The sequence below is a fragment of the Callorhinus ursinus genome, unplaced genomic scaffold (genome assembly GCF_003265705.2).
Source record: "Callorhinus ursinus isolate GAN/ISIS: 27379988/994484 unplaced genomic scaffold, GSC_fseal_2.0 scaffold3, whole genome shotgun sequence".
NCBI lineage: Eukaryota > Metazoa > Chordata > Mammalia > Carnivora > Otariidae > Callorhinus > Callorhinus ursinus.
The window spans coordinates 52,314,079-52,340,061 of NW_027397065.1; the positions used below are offsets into that span (position 1 = coordinate 52,314,079).

The 25,983-nt window shown below is 41.6% G+C and overlaps 1 long non-coding RNA gene and 1 pseudogene across 2 annotated transcripts in view; one reads left to right on the top strand and one right to left on the bottom strand.

The window, feature by feature from the left end:
* Positions 1–2,884: 2,884 nt before the first annotated feature.
* Positions 2,885–25,983, bottom strand: part of LOC141371444 (uncharacterized) — a 29,647-nt gene continuing 6,548 nt past the window's right edge. For both annotated transcript variants that reach the window (XR_012376401.1, XR_012376400.1), the window contains one exon: positions 2,885–3,394. This is a non-coding gene — a long non-coding RNA (uncharacterized lncRNA). The remainder of the gene's footprint in view (positions 3,395–25,983) is intronic.
* Positions 3,992–24,527, top strand: LOC112820404 (dnaJ homolog subfamily C member 8-like; annotated as a pseudogene).

The window sequence follows — 25,983 nt, forward strand, 5'->3', positions numbered from 1 at the left end:
GAGAGGTCATGGAAGCTCTTTGCCTTCCCCATTCCTTGCCCTATGCATATCTTCGATCTGGACGTCCCTAAGTTATACCCTTTTAGAATAAACTAGCAATCTAGTAAGTAAAATGTCTTTCTGAGTTCTATGAGCCATTCTAGCAAATTAGTCAAACGCAAAGAGGAAATTTTGGGAGCCTCTGATTTATAACCAGCTCGTCAGAGCATAGGTAATAACCTGGGTTTGCAACTGGCATCTGAAGTTGGTGTGTGTGGTGTGCAGTCTTGCAGAACTGAAACCTTAACCCATAAAATCTGATGCTGTGTCTGAGTAAACAGTATCTGAATTGAGTTGAATTCTTGGACACCCTGATTGTGTCTGAGAATTGTTCATTGGAAGTGTGGGAAGCACCACTCCCCCCACATTGGAATTGGTACCACAACCAATTTTACTTTCCACCCTGGTCTTCCTCTAGCATGCTAGGCACACTCCTATCCCAGGGTCTTTGCACTGGTTCTTCCCTTTTCTTGGCATACTCTTCTGGATGTCTATGGATCCCTCCCTCCTGCCTTTAAATCTTTGCTCAGTTGTCACCTTCTCAGTGATCATGTTTCTTTGTCCTAATAAAATTGTGTCCCTTCTACCTTGGCAATTAGTCTTTTTTAAAAAAATAGTGCTTATCATATAACTCATGATGTTATTTATTTATTTATTTGTGATTTTCACTATCTTTATCCTCTCAGTAGATTATAAAATCCTTGAGGGCAAGGATTTCATCTGTTTTCACTGGTAAATCTCCACTATTAGAATAATGCCTGGCATATGATAGGTGATAAGTGAGTGTTTGTTGAATGAGAAAATGTTTGAATATATCCCAGTTGTTTTTAATGGGTCCCACCATGAAATGTGTAACACAAGTGCTTATCTCATTATTCCAACTAAATAGTGAGTTCTCCAACAGGGATAAATAGCATTTATACCTGAGGTTGCAAGGCAGAAGGCTTTAGGCTGGATTTAGCCTACAGACAAGTTTGCTTAAAGTCTTGGTCCACACAATGTTTCAAATACTATTTTGATTTATCTTTCCAACATTAAGAAATGGGGGATATTTCACTTGAAGATGTGGATTTCTGGTTTCTAGGCGAAAACAAGTTCTGGTCATATTTTACATCATGTTTCTCATTCTTTAACAGCTGAGCAGGGCCTTTCCCCCTTCGACTGGTCATGTCCCCTCCTGTGCATCAAGTCTGTACCTCTTCCTAGTTTTTCCCTGACCCTCCTCTAAAGCTGCGTGTCTGCCAGCCAACTCCACTTCTTTACTCACCTGCTCGGCTCTTATAAACAAAGACGTCTGCAACCCGTTGTGGTCAAGTATACACTAGGGAGGCAATAAGTGTTTGGTAATGATGATGTGCTAATGATGATGTAGAAATATGAGTCAAATTTCCATTTCTTCTACTCTTTTCTCCGGCAACTTCTCTTCATTTACAATTGTGCTGATGCCGCCAAATATAATTATGGGTAAGTCTTTTTCTTTTTTTAGTTACATCATTTTGCTTTATGTATTCTCCAATTCTATTATGAAGTTCATACATGTTTGTGATTATGTGACTCCTGAAGAAGACCTGAAAGATTCCAGAGGAACTGAAGGACACTGAGGACATGATCAACCAACTTGTGGTTGATGACCTGAGAGACACTATCTGCCAACCTGACTTAATTCACATGTATAGAACCTGATGGCAAAATAAAAAAATAGCAAAATAAGCATTCTTTTCAGATATACCATGGAACATTCACCAAGGTAATTCATATTCTGGGCCACAAAACTAATCTCTACAAATTTATAAGAATTTAAATAATACAAAACATGGTCTTTGAGGATTAAACCAGATGTGAATAAAAGAAAGTTATAACGAAAAGCCCTAAATAATTGTAAATAAAAAAAAATACACTTCTAAATAACCCATGGGTCAAAGAAGGAATTATGAAGGAAATTCTAATGCATTTTAAGTTAAACAAATGGAAACGCAACATATAAAAGATGTGATGTCGCTAAAGAAATGCTCAGAGGAAAATGTATAGAATTAACTACTTATGAAGAAGGAAAGTCTCACGACAATGATCTTAGCTACTACCTAAAGAAATTATAAAAGGAAAGCAGGTTAAACACAAAGGAAGCCAAAGGAAGGAAATAGAGACTGGAAATCAATGAAATAGAAAACAGAAAAACAATAGAGAAAAGTCAACGGAACCATAATTTATAAATTTCTAGTCAGTCTAATCAAGGAAAAAGAAGAGAAAAGATAGTAATTATCAATATCAGAAATGAAAGAAAAGATTTTATTATAGCTCCTACAGCAATTAAAAGGTTAGTGATGGAATATTATGAACAACTTCATATTAATAAACTTGAGAACTGACATGAGGTGGAAAAATTGCCTGAAAGACCGAAATTTCCAAAGCCTACTCAAGAGGCAATAAATAGGGGTGCATGAGTGGTACAGTCAGTTAATTGGCCGACTCTTGATTTCAGCTCAGGTCATGGTCTCAGGGTCCTGGGGTCCAGCCCTGCATCAGGCTCCGTGTTCAGCGGGGAGTCTGCTTGAGCATTCTCTCTCTCCCCCAGTCCCTCCCCAACTTGCGTGCACATACACACTCTTTTTCTCTCTCAAATAAGTAAATAAATAAATCTATCCTAAAGAAAAGAAGAAGAAATATAGGCTGAGTAGTGTTATACATGTTTTAAAAAAAAACCTAAATTTGTAGCTACAAACTTTCCGAAAAAGAAAACTCCGAGCCCATATAAGTTTCTTGGTGAATTTTGCCAAACACTAAAGGAAGAAATAATACCAGTTCTAGGGAAATTTTTCCAAAAAACAGAACAGGGTAGAACATTTTCCAATTTATTTTATGAGGCCAATATTATCCTGATACCAAAAATCAGACAAAGACATTACATGAAAAGAAATCTAAAGCCCCAATATACCTCATGGACAGAGATGCAAAAGTCCTTGGCAACACATTAGCAAATCAAATCCAGCAACATATTAAAAGGTAATACATAATGAACAAGTGGGGGATGGAAGTGATAAGGAAAATCTGTGTCCTAAGATGGCTGACCGAGCCAGCGGGAGAGTCCCAGTCCTTGCTCGGGGCTCTTCCGGGTTCTTCTCCCTGCTCTGCCTCCCGGGTGCACCAATCTGGGTCCTTCTCCCTGCCCCGCTTTGCGCACGCGCCAAAAGTGCCAAGTATGCGGAAGTAGAAGTGTATAAATTGCCCCCTTTGTGCTCCGGGGCTCAGACCTTTGGAGACCATTCTCCTCTGAGCCCACCGGTGTTGAATAAACCTCCTATCCTCCAAGATTTCCGGGTACCGCTTGGTTCTTCCATTGGGTGATCCAGTCCAGGTTCTGTAACACAAGGTTGGTTCAACATCCGAAAATCAGTCAATGTAATTTACCATATCAGCAGAGAAAAAAAGAAAAATAACTATTTCAACGATGCGGATAATGTATTTTAACAAAATTCAACATCCATTCATAATAAAATCTCTAAAGAAACAAGAAGCTATGAAACTGAGAAATCTGTTCACAACGTCCCTTTGCCTAAAATCCTATACCATTTCTATTGTTCCTGTCCCCTCTAACTCTAGTACTCTGCCAGCTTCCTACACCAGCATTCACTCATTCATTCAATATCTATCAGTATCTACTGTGTGGAAGGCACACAGTTGTGGGTGCTGGGACACAGAACTGTGAGCAAAATAGTAAAAATTCTCGGCCTTCATGGAGCTTACATTCTAGCAGGTTAATGCAGCTCTTCATGGCTCCCTGCACACTCTGCTCAGTGGCCTTTCCTTCCCTCACACTCGTCATTTCCCTCCTGGCACAGGACCTCTGAGGGACATGCTGGTCCCTCTGGAATTCTTTTCCTTCCCTTTTCTTTTTTTTTAAAGATTTTATTTATTTTAATAGAGAGCGAGAGAGAGAGAGAGAGAGATAGCTCGCATGCACGAGTGAGGGGGAAGGGCTGAGGGAGAGGGAGAAGCAGGCTAGCAGGCTCTCCACTAAGCAGAGAGCCCGGTGGACTTGGGACTCTATCCCAAGACCCTGGGATCATGACCTGAGCCAAAGGCAGTTGCTTAACCAACTGACCCACCCAGGCGCCTGTCTCTCCCATCTTTGTCTATGTAACTCTTACTTATTTTTCAGATGTTAGCTGAGGAGTCACTTCTGTAGGGAAGTCTTCCTTGAGTTCCCTGCCTAGATGCCCTCCCCTTTCCTATGTTCTTACTGTGCTTACTTTCCTTCTTGTTATAGCCCTTTTTGTATAATTATTTATGTGACACTTTGATTGACCTCTAGGTCTCCAGTGGATTATGGGTTCTGTGAAGGCAGGGGCTCTGTTTTCACTCAACAGTGTCACTAGTACCCAGTACAGAGTAGGTGCTCATTCAGTATTGTTTAAAAGAGTGAATTTGTGCCTTCCTCCAAAACTTTATTAAATTTTGACCTGGAATGGAATAAGAATTGGACTGAGAACCTGCTAAGAAAATAGCATCCAAGATGTGGAGAAAAGGGAATCCCCATGCATGGTTGGTGGGAATGTAAATTGGTGCAGCCACTATGCAAAACTGCAGAGGTTCTTCAAAATATTAAAACCAGAAATACTATATGGTCTAGAAATTCCACTGCTGGGTATTTACCCAAAGAAAATTAAAGCAAAACATTAATTTAAGAAGATATGCAGCCCTATGTTTATTGCAGCATTATTTACAATAGCCAACATATGGAAGCAGCCTGTGTCCACCGATAGATAAACGGGTAAAGAAGTGGTATATATACACAATGGAATATTGCTCAGCCATAGAAAGAATGAAATCTTGTCATTCCTGACAACATGGATGAACTTAGAGAGTATCATGCTAAGTGAAATAAGTCAGACAGAGAAAGACAAATGCCATATGATTTCACTGATATGTGGAATCTAAAAAATAAAACAAATGAACACACATATATGCACACACAATAGAAACTGTCTCATAAATACAGAGGACAAACTGGTGGTTGCCAGAGGGGAGGGAGTGGGGGTTGGGCAAAATAGATGAAGGGGATTAAGAGGTATAAACTTCCAGTTGTAAAATAAAGAAGTCACAGGGATGAAAAGTACAGCATAGGAAATATAGTCAATAATATTGTAATAACCTTGTATGGTGACAGATGGTAACTACTTACCCTGGTGAGCACTGCAAAATGTACAAAATTGTTGAATCCTTCTGTTGTATATTGAAACGAACATAACATTGTGTGTCAACTACACGTCAATAAAAAAAGAAAGAAAACAGCATCCAAGGAAGCATTAAGTAATTTATTAGTGGTCTTTAAATTAGTCATCAACCTGTCTAACCATATTTGGATTCAGCCCATCGTTTTTCCACTTCCTTTGTGGGATCTCAGGGGAGGCTTTTGAAGTTCAGCGCACTATGTGAACTGCATTCCTCTGCTCTACTGACTTATTCACAAGGCAAATGAGGTTTGTTTTGTGTAACTAGATTTTGTGCATACTCTTACCAGACTTGGTCCTCCATCCTCTCTCATCTGTAAGGTGCTGGGCTCCATCAGGCGATTTCCCACATTCCTTCTGACCAAAGCTTTAGGAGCAGGGGCTGGGGCCCTGCACACTCACCAGTGAGGAGTTGGCTCACCGGTGCTGCTGGGGCCCAGGTGAGATGCAGCACCCACAGCTCCAGCTTCACCCAGAGAGCCGCGGGAGGTGCTTGCAGAGAGAGGCTGGGTGGGAATGGCTTTCCCATTGGCAGGCAAGACAGTGTGGGCCAAGTCAGTCAGGGGGAAACAAGAACAGCAGCTTTGATTCCTGGGATGCTCTCTTCCCTCCTCCCCTACCCTGACCTCCCCCACAGGAACCTAACTGTGTATCTCAGTCCTAGAATGTGAGGAATGTGCCAGAGCCTGATAGGCCTGAAGCAATCTGCAGAGAGGCAGGGAGGAGCGCTGCTCCCCGGTCAAAGGCCTGACAGTGTAAGGACTCTGGGTCCTGAGGGCTGGGCTGCCCCTCCCCTCCTTCCTGGGCCTCCTGCTGCAGCCGGATCTCAAAGGCTGCATTGTGCATTGAGCCCGCTCTAGGTCCCTCCCTTGTCTGCTAGGAGGTTGGAGAAGGGGCACTGTTAGAAAGGTGCCCCCACCAGCCTGTTCAGACTCATGTCCCTTGGTCTCTCAGCCCTGGAAGGATGGTGCAGACACAGGGGTTTGTTTCTGAGTCCCAGGAAGCAGTCTGTCCTCTGTCCGTTGGTTTTTACTATTTTTTCCCCCCAAAGAAACAGCTGTTTAGTTTCATATTCTTCATTTTTTTCCAGTTTTATTGAGATGTAGTTGACACAGAGCACTGTAGAAGATTAAGGCATACAGCATAATGATTTGACTTATTGTCAAATCACAATAAATTTAAATTAAATGTCTATGTGTTTGTTCAGTTTCTATTTGATTTCTGCTCTTCCTTTACTATTTTCTGTCCTCCTTCCCCTTGCTTGTTTTGTTGGCTCTGCTTAGACAACTGATTTGAGACTGTCTTCTTTTCACATATAAGCATGTGACGTGTTAAAAGTTCCCTTTAAGCACTGCTTTTGCTGCATCCTCCAAATTTTTATAGGTTGATTTCATTGCATTCAAACTATTTTTTAATTTCCCTTGTGATTTCTCCCTCATCCCTTGAGTTATTTAGGAGTGTTTTGTTTAATTTGCACATATCTGGGGATTTTCCAGATATTTCTCTTTTATTGATTTCTAATTCAATTCCTTTGTGTTCAGAGAACATTTGTGGATGATTTCAATTTTTTGAATTTCTTGACATTTGTTTTTTGTCTCGGAATATGTTCTTCTTGGTGAATGTTCCATATGTGCTTGAAAAGACTGTCTATTCTGATGTTTTTTGGGAGCATTGTTATATAAATGTCAATTGGGTCAAGTTGATTGAAAGTGTTGTTCAAGTCTTCTGTATCCTTACTGATTTTTTGTGGTGGTGGTGGTTGGGATTTTTTTTTTTTTTTTTTGGTCTACATGTTCTATTAATTCCTGAGAGAGAAGTGTTGCAATATCCTGCTAAAATAGTAGATTTTATTAGTTATTTCAGTTTTGTTACTTATTGCTTCATGCATTTTAAACTGTGTTGTTAGGTACATGCATTTTTTTTTTTAAAGATTTTATTTTTAAGTAATCTCTACACCCAACCTGGGGCTCAAACTCACAACGCAGAGATCAAGAGTCGCGTGCCCCACTGACTGAGCCAGCCAGGTGCCCCAGTACATACGCCTTTTTTTTTTTTTTTTAAAGCAGGCCTCACACCCAGCATGGAGTCCAACGTAGGCCCTTGAACTCACTCACGCCCTTGAGATCAAGACCTGAGCTGAGATCAAGAGTCAGATGCTTAATCAACTGAGCAACCCAAGTGCCCCAACTTTTAAGATTGTTAAATCTTTTTAATAAATTAGCCCCTTTATTAATGTCCCTATTTATCCTTGGTCATGTTCCTTGTTTGGAAATTCACTTTAATTGATACGAGGCATTTCCTTTGGTGTTTGAATGGCATTTCTATTTTTATCCTTTTACTTTTAACCTAGTTATGTCTTTATATTTTTCATTCCCTTTATCCAATCTGGCAATCTCTGAATTTTAAATGGAGAGAGTTTAGGCCATTTTTATTTAATGTAATTATTATTTGGTTGGGTCTAAATTTACCGTCTTGTTATTATTATTATTATTTACAAGACCAGTGCTCTAAACCCTGAGCTATGGAGCCAACCACTTATTATTATTATTTAGAGAGAGAGAGAGCACATGTACACGCCCACAAGCATTTGAGGGAGGGGCAGAGGGAGAGAGAGAATCTTAAGCAGGCTTCACACTCAGCACAGAGCCCAACTTGGGGTTTGATCTCAAGACCCTTAGATCACGACCTGAGCGGAAATCAAGAGTTGATGCTTAACTGAATGAGCCACCCAGACACCCCAATTATTATTATTTTTTTATTCCATTTGTTCTTTGTTCCTTTTTCCTCTTTTCCTGCCTTCTTTTGGTTTGACTATTTTTTAATGATTATATTTAATATTAGGTATACTTTTTAAAATTTTAAAACACACCTTAACAAATTTAAAAGAATAGAATAATACCCAATTTTTGCTATCACACTACCATGGAATTAAGCTAGAAATCAACAATAGAAAGATAACTGGAAAATCCCAAAATATGTGGAGATTAAACAACACACTTTTAAATAACACATGGATTCTAGAAGAAATCTCAAGAGAAATTTAAAAAATATTTTGAACTCAATGAAATTGAAATATTAACTTATCAAAGTTTGTGGGATGCAGTGAAAACAGTGCTTAGAGAGAAATTTATAACACTGAATATATCAAAAAAAAGGAGAGACCTAAAATTGATAATCTAAGTTTCCACCTTAGGAAACTAGAAAAAGAAGAGCAAATGAAATCCAAAGTAAGTAGAAGAATAGAAATGATAATAATTAGAACAGAGACCAATGAAATTGAAAACAGGAAATCAATAGAGAAAAATCAATGACACCAAAAACTGGTCTTTGAAAAGATCAATAAAACAGATAAAAAGTAAAATAGATGAAAAAAAGAGGGAGGACACAATTCACTAATATCGGAAATGAAAAGGGGTCATTATTACAGATCCCATGGAAATTAAAGGATAATAAAGGAATACCATGAACAACTCTATGCCCACAAATCTGATAATGTAGACAAAATGGGCTAATTCCTTAAAATGAACAATCTGTCCAAAGTCACACAAGAAGAAATAGATGATTTGAATAGGCCCATATCTATTAAATAAATTGAGTCAATAATTAAGAATCTTCCCAAACAGAAAGAACCAGACCCAGTTGGGTTCATGGGTGAATTCTACCAGATGTTTAAGTTAGAAATTATACCAAAGCTCTAAAAATCTCTTTTAGAGGATAGAAGCAGAGGAAATTCTTCCTAATTCATCCTATGAGACCAGCATTACCTTAATACCCAAGCCAGACAAAAACATTACAAGAATAGATGACTACAGACCAATATCTTTCACGAGCATAGATGCAGAAGTCCTCAACAAAATATTAGCAAATTGAATCCAAAAAAAGTATAAAAAGACTTATATACCATGACCAACTGGGATTTATCCCAGATATGCAGGTAGGTTTAACATTCAAAATCAATTAACGTAATCTATCCCATAGAAAAATCACATGATCATGTGAATAGATGCAGAAAAAGCATTTAATAAAATTTAACACTCATTCATGATAAAAACTCTTAGTAAGCTAGGAATAGAGGGCAACAGTCTCAACTTGATAAAAACTATCTACAAAAAAACCTACAGCTAGTATCATACTTAATTGTGAGAAACTCAAGACTTTCCCTCTAAGATCAGGTACAAGGCAAGCATGTGCCTACTCAACAATTCTGTTTCAACATTGTACTGGAAGTCCTTGCTAATGAGTAAAGCAAGAAAAGGAAACCAAAGGTATACAGGTTGGGAAGGAAGACTTAAAACTGTCATTGATCATCTGTATATAATACGTGATTATAGCAAGTTTGCAAGATACAAAGTTAACATATAAAGGTCAATTGCTTTTCTAAATACTAACAATGAACCCGTGGAATTTGAAATTAAAAACACAATACCATTTACATTAGCAACCACCAAAAGGAAATACTTTTAAAAAAATATGTACAAGTTCTTTAGGAGGAAATCTATAAAACTCTGAAAATGAAATCAAAGAAGAACTACATAAATGGAGATAATATTCCATGTTCATGAATAAGAGGAAGACTCAATATTATTAAGCTGTCTGTTCTTTCCAGCTTGATCTATAGATTCAGTGCAATCTCAACCAAAATCCCAGCAAGTTATTTTATGCATATTGACAAACTGATTTTAAAATTTATATGGAGAGGCAAACGACTCAGAGTAGCTAACACCATATTGAAAGAGAAGAACAAAATTGGAGGACTGATGCTACCTGATTTCAAGACTTACTATAAAGCTGCAGTAATCAAGACAGTGTGGTTTTGGCAAAAGACAGACAAATAGATTAATGGAACAGAATAGAAAGCCCAGGAAATAGACTCCTATAAGTATAGTCAACCGATCTTTGACAAAGGGGCAAGGGCAAAAGAATGGAGCAAAGATAGTTTTCTCAACAAATGGTGCTGGAATAACTGGACATCTAGACCTGTGTCTGGTCTAGACACAGACCTTACACCCTACCCAATAATTAATCAAAATGGATCACAGACCTAAATGTAAACTATGAAACTATAAAACTCCTAGATGATAACATAGGAAAAAACCTAGATGACCTTGGGTATAGTGATGCCTTTTTAGGTACGACACCAAAGACATGATCCATGGAAGAAGGAAGAAATAATTGATAAGCTGGACTTCATTAAAATTAAAAACAAAACAAAACAAAACAACTGCTTCTGGGAAAGACAATGTCAAGAGAATGAGAAGACAAGCCACAGACTGGGAGAAAACATTTGCAAAGAATATACCTGATAAAGGACTTGTGTCTAAAATATGCAAAGAACTATTAAAACTCAACAATAAGAAAACAGCCCAATTAAAGAATAGGCCAAAGACCTTAACAGACACCTCACCAAAGAAGATATGCAGAAGGAAATAAGCATATGAAAAGATGTTCCTCATCATTTTTCATAAGGGAAATGCAAATTAATACCACTACATACCTATTAGAATGACCAAAATCTAGAACACTAACACCACCAAATGCTGATAAGGATGTGGAGCAACAGGAATTCTCATTCATTGTTAGTGGAAATGCAAATGGTACAGACGCTTTGGAATACAGTTTGGTGGTTTCTTACAAAACTAAATACACTCTAATCATAAGATCCAGTGATTACACTTCTTGGTGTTTACTCTGAGTAGTTGAAAATTTATGTTCACATAAAAAATTGCGCATGGATGTTTATAACAGGTTTATTAATTAAATTGCCAAAAGTTAGAAGCAACCAAGATGTCCTTCAGTGGGTAAAAGGATAAATAAACTGTGGCTCATCCAGACAACAGAATATTATTCAGGGCTAAAAAGAAACAAGTTATCAAGCCATAGAAAGACATGGAGAAAACTTAAATGCATATTACTAAGTGAAAGAAGCCACTCTGGAAAGGCTATGTACTGTATGATTCCAGCTATATGACACTCTGGAAAAGACAAAACTATGGAGACAGTGACAAGATCTGTGGTTATAGAGGATGGGGGTTGTGATGAATAAGCAGAGCACTGAGGATTTTTAAAGTAGTGAAAATATTCTCTATGATATTATAATGATGGCTCTATGTCTTTATACATTGTCCAAAGCCATAGCATATCCAACACCAAGAATGAATCCTAAAACTATAGACTTAGGGTGATTATGCTGAGTCAATGTGGGTTCATCCTTGGTAAATATTGTACCATTCTGGTGAGTCATGTTAACGGCGGAGGCCGTGCATGTGGGGGTGGGTAGTACGTATATAGGAAATCTCTGTATCATCTTCTCAATTTTGTTGTAAAACTAAAACTGTTCCAAAAAAGTTTAAAAAAATCAACAGAGCCTCAGGGACATGAGAGACAATATCAAAAGTTCTAACACTATAGACTCCCCACATAATTGGACTCCTCAAAGAAGAGGAGAGATAGAATGGGGCAGATGTCTTCTCAAAGGCACAAATTCAAGAAGCTCCATAAGATAAATTAGAAGAAAACTATATCTAGTCACATCATAGTCAAAGTGTTGAAAACCAAAGGTAAAGAGAAAATTTTGAAGGAGCTAGGGGAAAAGACACACGACATACAGTGGAATATGACAGACTTTCTACTTTGACCAAACTTGAATCAAGTGCCTCTGAGTCTTTTTTTCTGATTAGGTCCCAAACTTAGGCTCTGTCCTTGGTCCACCTAGTTCAGGGTTAGGAAGAATCCTGCTGAGTCAGTTTAGCAAAATTCCTTACTTTGTATCTGATCACCCTTGATGTCTGATCAAATTCCTCATCTACCCTCAATATCTTATCATCCTGGCTTGCCTTCAGCAAGAATTCTGTTGAGCAAGCCTAGCAAGAATCCTCCTAGTCCTGATGTTTTGTCTCAGTAATTTTCCATTTACTTCCCCCTATCCTACTACTTGGCTATAAATTTTCACTTTTCTTCATTGTATTTGGAGTTGAGCCTAATCTCTCTCCCCTACCGCAAAACCCTATTGTAATAGTCCCTTCTTGAATAGACTCTTTCTTATCATCTTTAACAAGTGTCATGAATGTTTTTTCTTTACAAAATATCAATTCCAAAGACGTCTGATTTCCCATTACAAACCATGGGGGCCAGAAGACTATAAAACAACACTCTAATTGATAGGGAGTGATTCTCAGAACTGATTGAAAAAAGGTGAGACCTAATGAATGCTATTCATGGTATATATACTTTAAACATAAGGAGAGATTAAAAGCAAATGGATTGGAAAAGATACCATGTAACCTGTAAGCGCAGGAAGGCTGGAGTGGCTGTAGTACACAAAAAGATGCAGTCATTAATGTGTGGGCTCAATAATAGATCCTTAAAGTATACAAAGAAGCAACTGAAAGAATTAAAGGGAGAAAAAGAAATTCTACAATCACAGTTGGGGGTCTTAACACCCTCAGTAGTGAAAAGAACAAAAAATCACACATAATTGAAAGAACACAAAAGTCAGTAAAAGGAAAGGTCATCTGAAAAACAATCATCTTGACCTAATCAATATTTAGAGAACACTATATCCTACCACCATAGAATAAATATTTTTTTTTCTCATGCACATGGTACCTTTATTGAGACAGACCCAATTTGTGGAAGAATATGACCCATGCTCAAACACATACTTCATCTGCATATGGTCTAGACACAACAACCGGATACATTGTTGTAAGGATATTAATTTTGGCTATGACATTTATTTGTTTATAAATCTTCCATCACTCACCACTGCCTACAAGGTTAATTTAAATCTCTTCAGGCTGACATACAAAATGAAGCACAATCTGCCTGCCATCTTCCACCCCCTCTCATCACGACTCATAATGCACCATTTCATATAATTTATTTTTTTTGGCCATAGTTCATGTGGACTCTGTATTATCTGCCAAGCATACATTGCACATTTGACTGCCAAGTCTTCATCCATTTCTTTCCCACTACTTTTTATACCCTCCCTCATGTTTTCACCTAGGATCATCTATATCCTCTGAGGTTCAGACTGCCTCAAAGATATTTGGGGGCCATGTGAGAACATCATGTGTTTCCATCAGTTCACCAGCTGTATGACTTAGGACACATTAATTTCTCTGCCTATGCCTCGGTTTTCTCATCTGTAAAATGTGTATAATATTAGTACTTGCCTAATAGGATTGTCATGAATTTAAATGAGCTAATGCATGTGAGACACTTAGGATGGTGCCTGGCACAGTGTGTATGATCAATATGTGCTAGTTCTTATTTTTGTGGTTATTATTGGTGGTAACTTTTGAGAGACCATTTTATTTTATTTTATTTTTTTAAAGATTTATTAATTTATTTGACAGAGAGAGAGAGACAGCAAGAGAGGGAACACAAGCAGGGGGAGTGGGAGAGAGAGAAACAGGCTTCCCGCTGAGCAGGGAGCCCGATAAGGGTCTCGATCCCAGGACCCTGGGACCGTGACCTGAGCCGAAGGCAGCCACCTAACCGACTGAGCCACCCAGGCGCCCCCCCAGAGACCATTTTAATTAGATGGTGGGACAGGTGTCAGATTTTGTAATTTTCTTATGGGCTTCTGCATCTCAGCCAGCATTTCCTTAGCATAATCTCCAATCTGGCTGTCGCTAGAGAGATTGGAAACATAACCGCAGCTCCATTTGCAGAAATGAGGTGGATCTAACCAGGTCTAATTTCATCAGGGCCTTTTTGTGATGAAATGGATTGTCTACCCTGGCCCTTCAATATCCTCTATCCCCTCCCTGAATTTCAGTAAGTCAGTACCACTAAATTAATTCATCATATTTTAGCTGGCTTAGTTGTAGGGGATACACTCTGGCCATGAAGAACATCACCCCTTGTATTGCAGTGGTGGCATGAGAACTTCTCCTTATTTCTGCAGTGTCTTCTGTGGCCTCTTCACCTGGTCACCTGTGGGACCCCATCACCAGAGACTGCCCATTGCATAGGGAAAGGGGAGAGTGAGCCAGGAGACGGGGAGAGGTGGAAGAAGGAGGGGAGAGAGGAACTGGCTCATTGCCCCCACCCAAACACACTCTAGATCACAGACCTCCCCAAAACACAGCAATGAGAGAAAAAGCCCACAAACCACCTGGCCACAAAGCCCCGGCCAGGATGTGGAGTCCTGGGAATCATCCTGTGTGCTATGCAGGTGGTCTGGCCACTGGGTGTCACTCTTAGTCTGTGGTCCTTTGGTTTGGTATCAGGTTTCTGGCATTTGCTGGTCTCTTTCTTCTTCCCACAGGCTCCCTCCCAGTGTTGGCCTATCTCCTTTGGCAGGCTTTACTGACTGCGTAGACAGTGCACTGAGAGTGAAATGACCCCAGAAGCAGATTTCTGATCTGCACCTGGGAAAGTAGCCTGTGTGTCACAGAAACAAGCAGTAACTAGTTCTATAGCCACAGCACCCAGGAAGTGAACTCTTAAAACATAGAAATATTTCACTAATTTTATCATTTATTGCTGTTATTTCCTCCTTTATATAATATTTGATTTTTACTTTATTAATCTATATTCTTATCTTTTTATTTAGTTCTTTCATTCTATCAAATTGAACATTTAGATGAAGTGGAAATTAAGCCCAGGCAGAAGGATTGGGAGGAAAGACCTGAACACAAAAAAACCTTTAGAGAAATAGAAATCACATTTAACAAAACCTATTATTTTTATTTACCCTCTTTAGAACTTGGTGTGCATTTTCAATCTGAAGATTCATGTCTTCAATTCTGGAATATTCTCCATCATTTTCCTTATGAATACTGACTCGTGAGTCTCTCCTGTGGAAGTTCTAGTAGATTATGCTGGACATCTCATTCTATCTTCCAACTTTCTTGGTTAATTCTTCTGTTTTCTTGTTTCTCCATGCTATCTGAGTGATTTCTGCAAATCTATGCTCGGGTCCATTAGTTTTTTCCTCTGCTGTGCTGAATCTTTTGTTTAACTTATCCAGTGAGTCCTTAATTTCAGTGACTTTGTTTTTTGTTTCCAAGAGTTGAATTTTGTTATTTATCAAATCTGCTTGTCCCTCTTCCTATAATACTCTATTCTTTCATTATTGTTCCTAAGTTAAAAAAAATTTTTTTTAAGTAGGCCATGCCCGGCGTGGAGCCCAACGTGGGGCTTGAACTCACGACCCTGAGATTGAGATCTGAGCCAAGATCAAGAGTCAGACATTTAACCAACTGAGCCCCCTGGGTGTCCCAGTTTAAAAATGTTTTAAATTACTTTGACCTGCTTGATCTTTCATTTCCAGCTCTATTATTTCCCATTCTTGCAATGCTGATTTACGGGCTGGCTGTATCTGCTGGTTTTCTCTCTCAGTAGTTAATTTCCTTATGTGATTTGTATCTCTTTATGATCTATGGTTGACCCTTGAACAATGCAGGGGTTAGGAATGCTGACCTCCTGTGCAGTTGAAAATCTCTGTGTAACTTTTGGCTCCTCCCAAACTTAACTATTAATGCCTACTGTTGACCGGAACCTTTACTGATAACATAAACAGTCGATTAACACGAATTTTGTATGTTCTATGTATTATATACTGTATTCTTACAATAAAATAAGCTAGAGAAAAGAAAATGTGATCAAGAAAATCATCAGGAAGGAGAAAGACCAGGTCTCCGGCTGGCAGAGGGAGCACCGGGGAAGCCTTTATGACCTTCTACAACAAGGTGAAACGAATAAAGAAGAGAGATTCATTTCTAACATCCAAAAATCAGTTTGAAAGATTGACCTGTCCTGGTTCCTCTGACTTCAGTTTGAACCCATTTGAGGTTTTCAGATGGATCCTGAAGTGACAGATGCAGGAATAAAAAAGAAGTTTCAACAGTGATCCATATTGGTGCATCCTGACAAAAATAAAGATGATGCTGACAGCACAAAAAGCTCTTTGAAGCTGTGGACAAAGCTTAGAAGTTGCTCCTGGATCAGGAACAAAAGAAGAGGGCCCTGGATATAATTCAAGCAGGGAAAGAATACATAGAACACACTGGGAGAGTGAAAAAAGCAATTAAGGGGGAAGGAAAACCTACAGATTTGGGGAAGGATGATCCTGAGCTGTTCAAACAAGCAGTATATAAGAACAGACCAGGGGCGCCTGCCTTTGGCTCAGGTCATGATCCCAGGGTCCTGGGATTGAACCCCCATCAAGCTTCTTGCTCAGCTGGGAGTCTGCTTCTCTCTCTCCTTCGGTACCCCCCCTCCCCCGGCTTGTACTCATGTGCTCTCTCTCTGTCTCAAATAAATGAATAAAATCTTAAAAAAAAAAAAAAAAGAACGGACCATAAAACTCTTTGCTGACCTGGAAATTAAAAGGAAAGAGAGAGAGAAGCCAATGAGATGCATGAAAGGAAGAAGAGATAGAAGATGGAGAAAAAGCCGAAGGAGAAAGGGAGTGGCAGAAAAACTTTGAGGCAAGTCGAGATGGTCGTGTGGACAGCTGGTGAACCTTCCAGGCAAATCCAAAGGTGCAGAAAGAGAAGAAAAACTGGACCTTCCTGCCACCACCGAAAGTAATAATGGAATGGCGTGAACCACAGAACCTTCCCCCAACTGTCTCAACTCTTGCTTTGAAGGACTCATTCTTTCCTCCCATTTCCATCCCAACATAGAGTAGTATTTGCTTTTTAGTCCACTTTGTTTTTAATACAATTTAATGGTGATCAGAATAAGTCCTTTGCACATTGAAATGAGGAGTTGGGTTTAAAAGGAAACCTCCCCCCCAACCTGTGGACCAGTTGCCTTCCTTTGCTGCAGTCCATAATGTAACATTTTGTACTTCACCGACTTGTGATTATTGGAAACTTCATGTATAGTTTGTGAAAATCAACCAATTAAATATTTTGAATAAAAAAAAGAACATCATAAGGAAGAGAAAATACATTTACAGTACTGTATTTATCAAAAAATGCACGTTAAGTGGACCCATGAAGTTCAAACCCGTGCTATTCAAGGGTCAACCATACTCTGAGCTACTCTTTAACATTAAAATTTGGGTTTCTCACGAACCCTACATTGTGGAAGAGTAGTTTTTGTGATTGTTTCTGTTGTCTCTCTAGAGAATTAACACCCAGGGGCTAGTTTTTGCCCCTTGACTGGGATACCTACAGCCTTTAGAATAAATTCAGATCCTATACCTTCTCAAGGAGCAGGACTGGGTGTTCAATTTTTCCATACAAGTCCTCAGACAGACACATAGCTTCTCCAGGGTGTCCTTGAAAGGTGGAAGGAAGTTTTCGAATCCCTTTTTGATGGAATAGCAACACTTCAGATTTCAAGCTTTATGCAGGGAGCAGCCTTCCAGCTCCCCTGCTTGATCTAAGCCCCAAGTCATCTCTAAGAAGGAGGAAGGGAAATTAGAAGGCCAGCAGCCCCAGCTCTGACTCATCTTCTGGCTGAGAACCCCCAGGGTCCCCATAGCATCTGCTCCCATTTATTCATAGGGCTTTGATTTCTGTGCTTGTTTCTGGATCCTAAAGATTTCCCTTTCCTTCCTCAAAAGAAAGTATGTACTAAAATATTTATCTGTGTCACATTTTTATCCTACTTTGACCTTTAGTGATTCAGTTTATCTTCTGGTTTTCTTTCCTTCTTTTATTTTTTCCCCCCGTGGAACGATCTAGGTTATTTATTTAAGCCATCTCCTGCCATAAGCAAAGGGATGGAAGATCGGTATACTGGTCATTACTTGATACAAGTAAGAAAGTTGAACTTAAGGTCCCATATACTTTCCTGGTCTGTATGCAGAGTGATGGTCCAAACCAGTGTTGTGGTCCCCACTGGGTAGTGGTCTGGGTTCTCTTTATTCATCTTTTCATAACCAGTCGGATTACCATCTCCCCAGGGAAGGGGCTTGGCCCTCATGTGGAGACGGGGTAGGTGACGCACTGGGGTCTCTCGTGCTCTCTGTGCTACGACTTCAGGAAGATGTTCAGCACGCTCACCCCCAAGCTGGGGAGTGCTATAGAGTAGCTGAGGGCCTTCCACCTGCCAGCTGACCCCTCCTCACCGTGGCTACCACCCAACACGAGCAGCCTCAGCTGTGCCCTGGACCGACCTAGAAGCCCCAAAACTCGGGACCCAGCTGCCACTGCCATTTTTGACCTCCATCTCTTGGTTTTCTTATGAGAGGTCTTCAAACAGGGTCATGAGCTGTGGGGTGAGAAGGATAAGCTGCAGGGATACGGACAGCTTCCTCATTCTGAACTCTGCCCTCTACCCCGCTTTCAACAGGGAAGCTCTTCTTGTGTCCTGTGCTATAGCAGCCTAGCTGTGTGACCCTGGCAAGTACTTCATCTTTGTGTACCTCCGTTTCTTCATCTGTAAAAAGGGAACAATAACAGTTCTGCCTCCCTGGACTACTGTGAGGACAAATGAGATATGCACAAAGCACTCAGGGCCTGGTTCAAAATAAGCATGCAGTGAGTGATCTTTGTTGTTAATTATTGAGCTCCAAGTTATATTTCTTCTAAAAAAATGGTTCTGAACTTAAAAAAAAAAAAAGGCTTTTCAGATGTAGATGGGGCTTTAAAAGCTATATAGATATGTTCTAGACTGGGTCTTTTCTAAAAGAATTTCTAGTTTGAAAATTCTTTATTTCTATGCTAATTCTACCAGCGGGAAAGTTAATTTGAGCCAAGCTTGGCTAGCAAAGTTAGTTTTAGATCTCTAAACATAAAGATCTCTATTGTTTGTGATAATTTTCTTCCAGCCCCCTGACATTCCTTCAACCCTACTTCCCATCCCATAGTAATTCTTTTCTTTTCTTAATGCTTCACAATGAACTTGTTGTAACAGTTGTACAAGCTTCCTTTTGACTTGAGTCAGCCTTGCTTGCTTCATGGTTTGTCAACGTTGTGTCACCAGTCCCTAGATTTTTTGCTGAAGTTGCCTAACTCTAAAGAAATTGCATCTAATGGACCCTTTCTAAGCTTTACATTTATGGTAACCTACCTTTCCTATGAAAGTGGGGGACTATGTAGTCTCCAAAAGAATAGGGTTAGAGAAAGGGTTTTGCTCTGTTTTCCAAGAGAAAGTGCTATTGGGAGGGGCATTTTCATTCTCACTTCAGCCTACTCAGCAAATGTTCAGTGCAGGTCCACACTGATGAGCTGGTGACAGCACTACTTACTCGCAGGCGTGATTATATTATGAATCGATGAGATGATGAGTCAGGATTCAGCCATGAAGAGCGAGGGTTGATGGTCCCCTATCACCTCCCAATGTGGAATGTAAAAAGTGGCAGGTCAGAGGCTTTGCACTGACTCACCCTCTCCTCCCCACCCTCCTTGGGCCTTCATTCAGGTGCAGAAATGCTATCATTTTCAGTGATGAGGTAAGATGTTCTCTTTAGGTTTAGGAATGTGACAGAAGATTGGAGTGGGCCTGCTTCTCTGTGGGTTGCTCGTATTGATATGACATTTGCCTACCAGCTGATTGTGGGATCTTTTTTCCCAGTCCTTTTGAGGGCCAAAATTTGATACTTTCTTCAGAAGGCCAAAAGCTGCCTCATTATCAAAATGAACCAGTCTCATTAGTTAGAGGCAATGTTATGGTTCCATTACTGTGAATTAATTTATATATATAGTGTGAGGTAAGGATCCAAATTCATTCTTTTGCATGTGGCCATGCAATTCTCCCAGCACCATTTGTTGAAAAACTATTTTTTTCCTCCATTGATTCGGTACCTTTGTGGAAAATCAATTGACATGGGCTTATGTCTGGACTCTCAATTCTATTACAATGATCTATCCTTATATTAGTACCTCACTATCTTGATTACCGTTGCTTTACCAGTAACTTCTGAAATGGAGAAGTGTAAAACTGAGAACTTTACCCTTTGTTTTCAAGACTCTTTTGGCTATTCTGGGTTCCTAAGTCTCCATATGAATTTTAGTGTCAGCTTGTCAATTTCTAGAAAAGAAGCTGCTGGGATTTTGATAGAGATTACGTTGAATTTGTAGATTAATTTTGGGAGTCTTGCCATCTTAACAAAATTAAGTCTTCCAAATTCGTGAACATGAGATGTTTGTCTTTCCTTGAGATCTTTAACTTCTTTCAGTGATGTTTTGTGGCTCCCAGAGTATAAGTTTCGCACTTTTTTAAAAAAGATTTTATTTATTTTTTGATAGAGAGAGAGACAGCCAGAGCAGGAACACAAGCAGAGGGAGTGGGAGAGGGAGAAGCAGACTTCCCGCTGAGCAGGGAGCCCGATGCGGGACTCGATCCCAGGACCCTAGGATCATGACCTGAGCCGAAGGCAGACACTTAAAGACTGAGCCACCCAGGAGCCCCAAGTTTTGCACTTCTTTTGTTAAAAAGATTTCTAAGTACTTTTATTATTTTTGATGCTATTGTGAATTGAATTGTTTTCTTAATTTCATTTTTGGATTGTTCATTGCTAATGCAGAGAAAAAATTTGACTTTTTTTTTTTTTTTTAGTAGGCTCCATGCCCAATGGGGGATCAAACTCATGACTGTACTCACCACAGTACTCACAATGGTGAGATCAAGACCTGAGCCAAGATCAAGAGTCAGTCAGACCCTTAACTGCCCGAACCACCCAGGCGCCCCCCATTTATTATTATTTTTTTTGGTCTATTGTTCTCATATCTTGCAATCTTGCTAAACTCCTCTATTAGTTCTAATGGTTTTAAAAAATTGGATTCCTTATGATTTTCTTCATATAAGATCATATCACCTGAGAGTAGAGATAGTTTTAATTCTTCCTTTCCAACCTGAATGCTTTTCGTTTCGTTTTTGTTTTGTTTTGCCCCAGTTGCCTTTAAATCTTGCGATCTTCCAACCTCACTCATCACCTGGGAGGTGAAATGGCAGTCCCGTGCCAGTTCCGTGTCCTCAGGTGCTCTCTCTCCCTCTTCCGTCCCCTCGCCCCCTCGCCTTCTGGGCTGTAAACACTGGCCTTGAAGCTGAGTGGACTAACAGGCGCAGGTGAAAGCAGGAAGGAGAAGGAGGTAGTGGGGAGGAGGGCGAGACATGGGCGCCCCAAACGCCGGGTAGAAGCAGGGCTGGTAGGGCCTGCTTGCGCGTGCACCCCTGACTATGCTCATGGCTCGGCTCGGGGACCCAAAGACGATTGCCACAGAGACGCAAGGTGCCGGGCTCCGCAGGGTAGTGTGTCCCGGCCAGGTCAGTCTCAGGGAGCACTGCCACGCCCCAGAATCCACGTTTTGGCCAGCATTAGGAGCCAAAAGCCCCAGCCAGAGCCCTTGCGACGGGTTCATGAATCCTGGTCCTGGTTTACAGTCTTGAATTCCAAGATGAGCAAAATGAAATAGGAGAATCTGCTATCCCGTGACGCGGGATCCCAGGGTGGTTAGGTGGCCTGGGGGCGCCTGGGGGCGTGGCCGCTCGCTGCCGCCACCTGCTGGAGACGCCGGTGCGTGTCCAGGCTCCACTGTGCCTGTACTTCTTCCTGGTTCTTGGGGTGTGATGCAGGGATGGAAGGATCCTTTGTGTCTTGGGGCCAACAAGGGGGTGCTTGAGTGCTTGTTGCCCTTACCTCAGTGCTGAGGTCAATGGGCTAGATAATAATAGGAAAATAAATCCATCATTGGGAGGGGCTTGGTGTGGTCTAGTCTTGAGCAGTGTCTCTTGTCTTCCTCAAATGTAAAAGGTGGTGGCTGGACAAGTGGATGGAGACATTAGGGGTTTCCCAAGCCTATTATCTTATGTCCTGGCATTTTCTGTCGCTTTACCTATCCCCCTCCCACTTCCATTGCTAATTAATTTGTTGCTTATTTGTTATCTTTCTCCTCTAATGGAATGTTAGCTCCATGAAAGAATATACCGTGTCTGTTGACTCTACCACTGTGTTACTCTCTCCATCCCGACCTAGATCCCAACCTAGTGCCTGCCCATAGCTGGTACTTAATCAAGATGTTTTGAATGAAATCCTCAGGTCATCTTCAGGATTTCTTCCACTCTCCATACTCTGGGACTCTATAAATGTAGATTGCATTATTCTTTGCCAAATGCAAAAATTAGGCAGACTCAAGTGGTGCCCCAGTCAAGAGCCCAGCTCCGGATTCAGTCTGCTGGGTTCTGAATCCCGACTCCACCACTTGCTAGTTATGCGACCTTTGGAAATTTACTCAGCTTCCCAGACCCCCAAATTATTCTTCTTTAGTTGGAGATAATGACAGGACCTGCCTCTCCAGGTGGTTGTGTGCGTTAAATGAGTAAATCCATTAAAATACTAGTGTGGTGCATCCATATGAAGCTGTCCGTGTAGTTAACTAGCATTATCATTATTCACTTACGCCTACCCATGTGACAAGCCCATCATCTCTCTTCTCATGCAGGCCTGCGGGACCTTCCCAAAGTTTGTTCCTGTCAGCCTTTCCCTGCGTGGGAATGTGCTGGGAGCTCTGTTGCCATGGGGATTGCAGGGTGTGGTCCTTCCTCTGGGCCAATTACAGTGATGCTAAATGAAGCTGGTCTGTGTCTCCGGTTTCCATCTCTTTGCAGAGAAGTACTCAGGTAGGGACTTGGCGGAGGAGAGCTGGTCTCCTTCTCAGTCCCCATCCCTTCTCTTGCAAATGCAATAAGCATTTCACCCTGCCTCTTCCTTTCACAGGCCTGTGAGGATCTGAATGAAAGGGCTTTCAAAGCAGCATAACTTCATAGAGGAAGGCGACCTGGTCTTGATTTCTTTCCCTTTATTCCAGGCTGAGATGAATTTCCCTCTCTTTGACCAAATATTTCCCCCAGTTGTGTGCACTCAGTTTAAAAAAACACACGCAGTGCTTCCCAGCGCTTCGAATTAACAAAATGCTTTCAGGGATCTTACTACTTTTCTCTTCGAAGCCACTTTGTAAAGACCTTAAGTCAGGAGTTCCATTCCCATTTGATGGCTGATGAACCCCAACCTCGAACCTGCCGCTCAACCTCTCAGCCTCACGCTGAGGCAGATGCAGCATCTGGCTTGAATGTGGGGCCCCTCACCTCAGTCTAGACTCTTTTTCACCTTGCTCAGCTGGATACTGGTGGATTAGGCTTTTAGGAGAGACCATCGAACGCTGGACCATCTAAAAGACCTGAATAATTTCTATTGGGAAAACAGTCTCTCTGCATCATTATGAGGATGTGAAGAAAGGGGTTAATAGAAATAAAAACTACCCCCATGAGGATGATCACAACAATTGGCCACCAGGAATGTGCAGGAGGAAGGCACGGGGCTCTGCTGGGAAAGTCGTCAGAGGAGGAGTATCTTGGCTCACTCCTCTCAGGGATTGGAATCGAGATCTTGGGAAGCAGAGGATCCCTTTGTTTGGAAGTTTGTTTTGAACTTTGTTTAGATTCCAGGAAGCGAGACTAACAACTCTCACCCAGAAACAGGAAAATGTTAGCCATCCGCGTGGCTAACCCATCGGGACTCCCTTGTTCTGACTTTGTGCAGGGGAAAGAGGAGCCCTTTCTGGGCCAGCTTTACCCATGGCTGTTGCCGGGGCTGCCCTCATGAAGCCTCTCTTTCCCACAAGAGTTCCCATCTTTTTAACTTGAGGCTCCAGCCATGAGTCAAGTGAAACAGGCCAAGTCAGAATCATCATTCTCACAATGCGGGCTAAGTCCAGGGCCAAGAGTGAGGCAGGGGGCCAATTAAAAGATATGATAATATATATAATATGATCCTCTAGAGGAATAAATATATTATATATATAAACCATGTATATAGAATCTATGTATATATAATCTTCCTTGCAGAAATGGGATCACATAGGCGTGTGTCTAGGATGCAGAGCCCGAGTTCAGAAGGATACTGCAGATTGCCTGTGGTTGCCTTCAGGGAAGGGAGTGGGCTTTGGTTAGGAGCCAGGTGGTTTGGAAGTGGACATGCCTTTTTATTCAATATGCAACCTGAACTTTTGCTTACGTATGTGACCGTGGCTGTGATACCACTGTTTTAAACAGAGTACCTGGCCTGCCTGCAGGACAGTACTCCGCGCCGCGCGCTGCACGGGCTCCTCTTCACCCTCCGCCACTACAGGTGTGGTCTCCGAAATTCCCTTCGGCAGCCCCCAACTTTCGGCTCACCCACTCCCTGAAATCTCCCCAAGCTGCTGGACAGTCTCCTTAGGATCTTGTGACATGGTCTGTCTGATCGCCTATCCGCCCATCCCCCCCGGGCCTCCTCATCGAGCCTGACTCCGAGGTGGTCCGTTCCAGTCTCACCAGCCCCCCCGATTCTTGCCCCCTAGTGCCCCCTGACACTCCTGCTTTGCCAACTCTGAACTGCTGTATGCTGTCCCTGCTCCATTTCGAGGCTCCTGGAGGAGAGATATAAACCCCCACAGCTGGGCCCCTGCAAACTTTTAATGGCCAGCCCCACCCTGTCCTTCACTGCGACCAGCAACCCGTCCATTCCTTTCGGATCAGCTTCTTATTATGCTACCCCCATGGGCCCCCTTGGTCTCCTCCTCCCTGGCTACACTGTAGCCTTCAGCTCTGAGCTGCTCCAAACGCATACCTCATTCCTCCATACTCTCAACGCCTTCACATGACCCATCTCAGAGGATCCCTGTCTCCAAGACGGGCTCTGTGCCCACCCTCCAGGCCATCCCCATTCTCCTTCTTCTGGACTCTTCTACACCAGTGTGCTTCTTGCTGCATCTTTAGTCTATTCCTCTCTAGTTCATATTCGTATGACACAAAGCTCTATTCTGGGCTTCGCTTGATTTAATAGTTTCTTTTCCCCCAGTGCCTGAGGAAACAGAGGGCATGCGTGGTGAATGCTGTGGAGTCTGCCTGGAACCCCAGCTATGACGACTGGCCCACTCCTTCCCCCAGCTGCTGGAAGCTTTCAAGGTCGACAGTTCTCAGCTGATCCCTCTCTGGGGCTTGCCTGGAACAGAAGAGTGCCCTCTCCAGTCCATGCTCCCTTCTGGGGCAGCTGCCCTCAATGACTGACCATTGCCAAGGACGTAGCCTGTCCAGTGACTGGTGGTTGTCAGGAGCCCTTGGCCCAGGATGACTCTGCAGGGCCCGCCGACCCCTGGGCTCCCTTTGGGAACCAGCTGAGGACTCTCTTGAGTCTGTGTTGCAGGCCACTCCATCCTGTCTTCCCTGCCCCCACCCCTAGGGATCCTGTGAGCACAACCCTGTAAGCTTCCTGCCTGCCAATGTTCCTCTCAGAGCCTGCTTCTTGGGAACTGACCTGCCGCAGCAGGCTTTTCAGAGTGGGGGAGGAATCTTGAACAGGGATGGAAAAGATCAGTGTTCAGATTGATTTCATCTGTTTGGAACATAGAGGCCAGTCTGAGAAAATTTAGCTTCTTGGATCAGTGTAAACTTTTGGATTAGGTAGCTTAAAACAAATTCAGTTGTACAAATACAAGTTGTGAGAGATTTGGTCAGGCATCTATTTGAAAAAAGAACTAAGAACTTCCTTAATTTTTAGTTCGTTCGTTCGTTCGTTCGTTCGTTCCTTCCTTCCTTCCTTCCTTCCTTCCTTCCTTCCTTCCCACAAGAGTGCCTATTCTATGTCAGGCACTGTGTTGCATGGTGGGAACGGGGCAGCAGACATGTGAGGGGGAGATGATAAATAAACACCCAGACTTAGGACTATAATCACTCAAGTAAATAAGCAGGGAGCAGAAATAAGAATAAAAGGAGGTACCTCTCAGAGTAGGTAATACTGAAAACGAGGCTGACCTGAGGTCCGCAC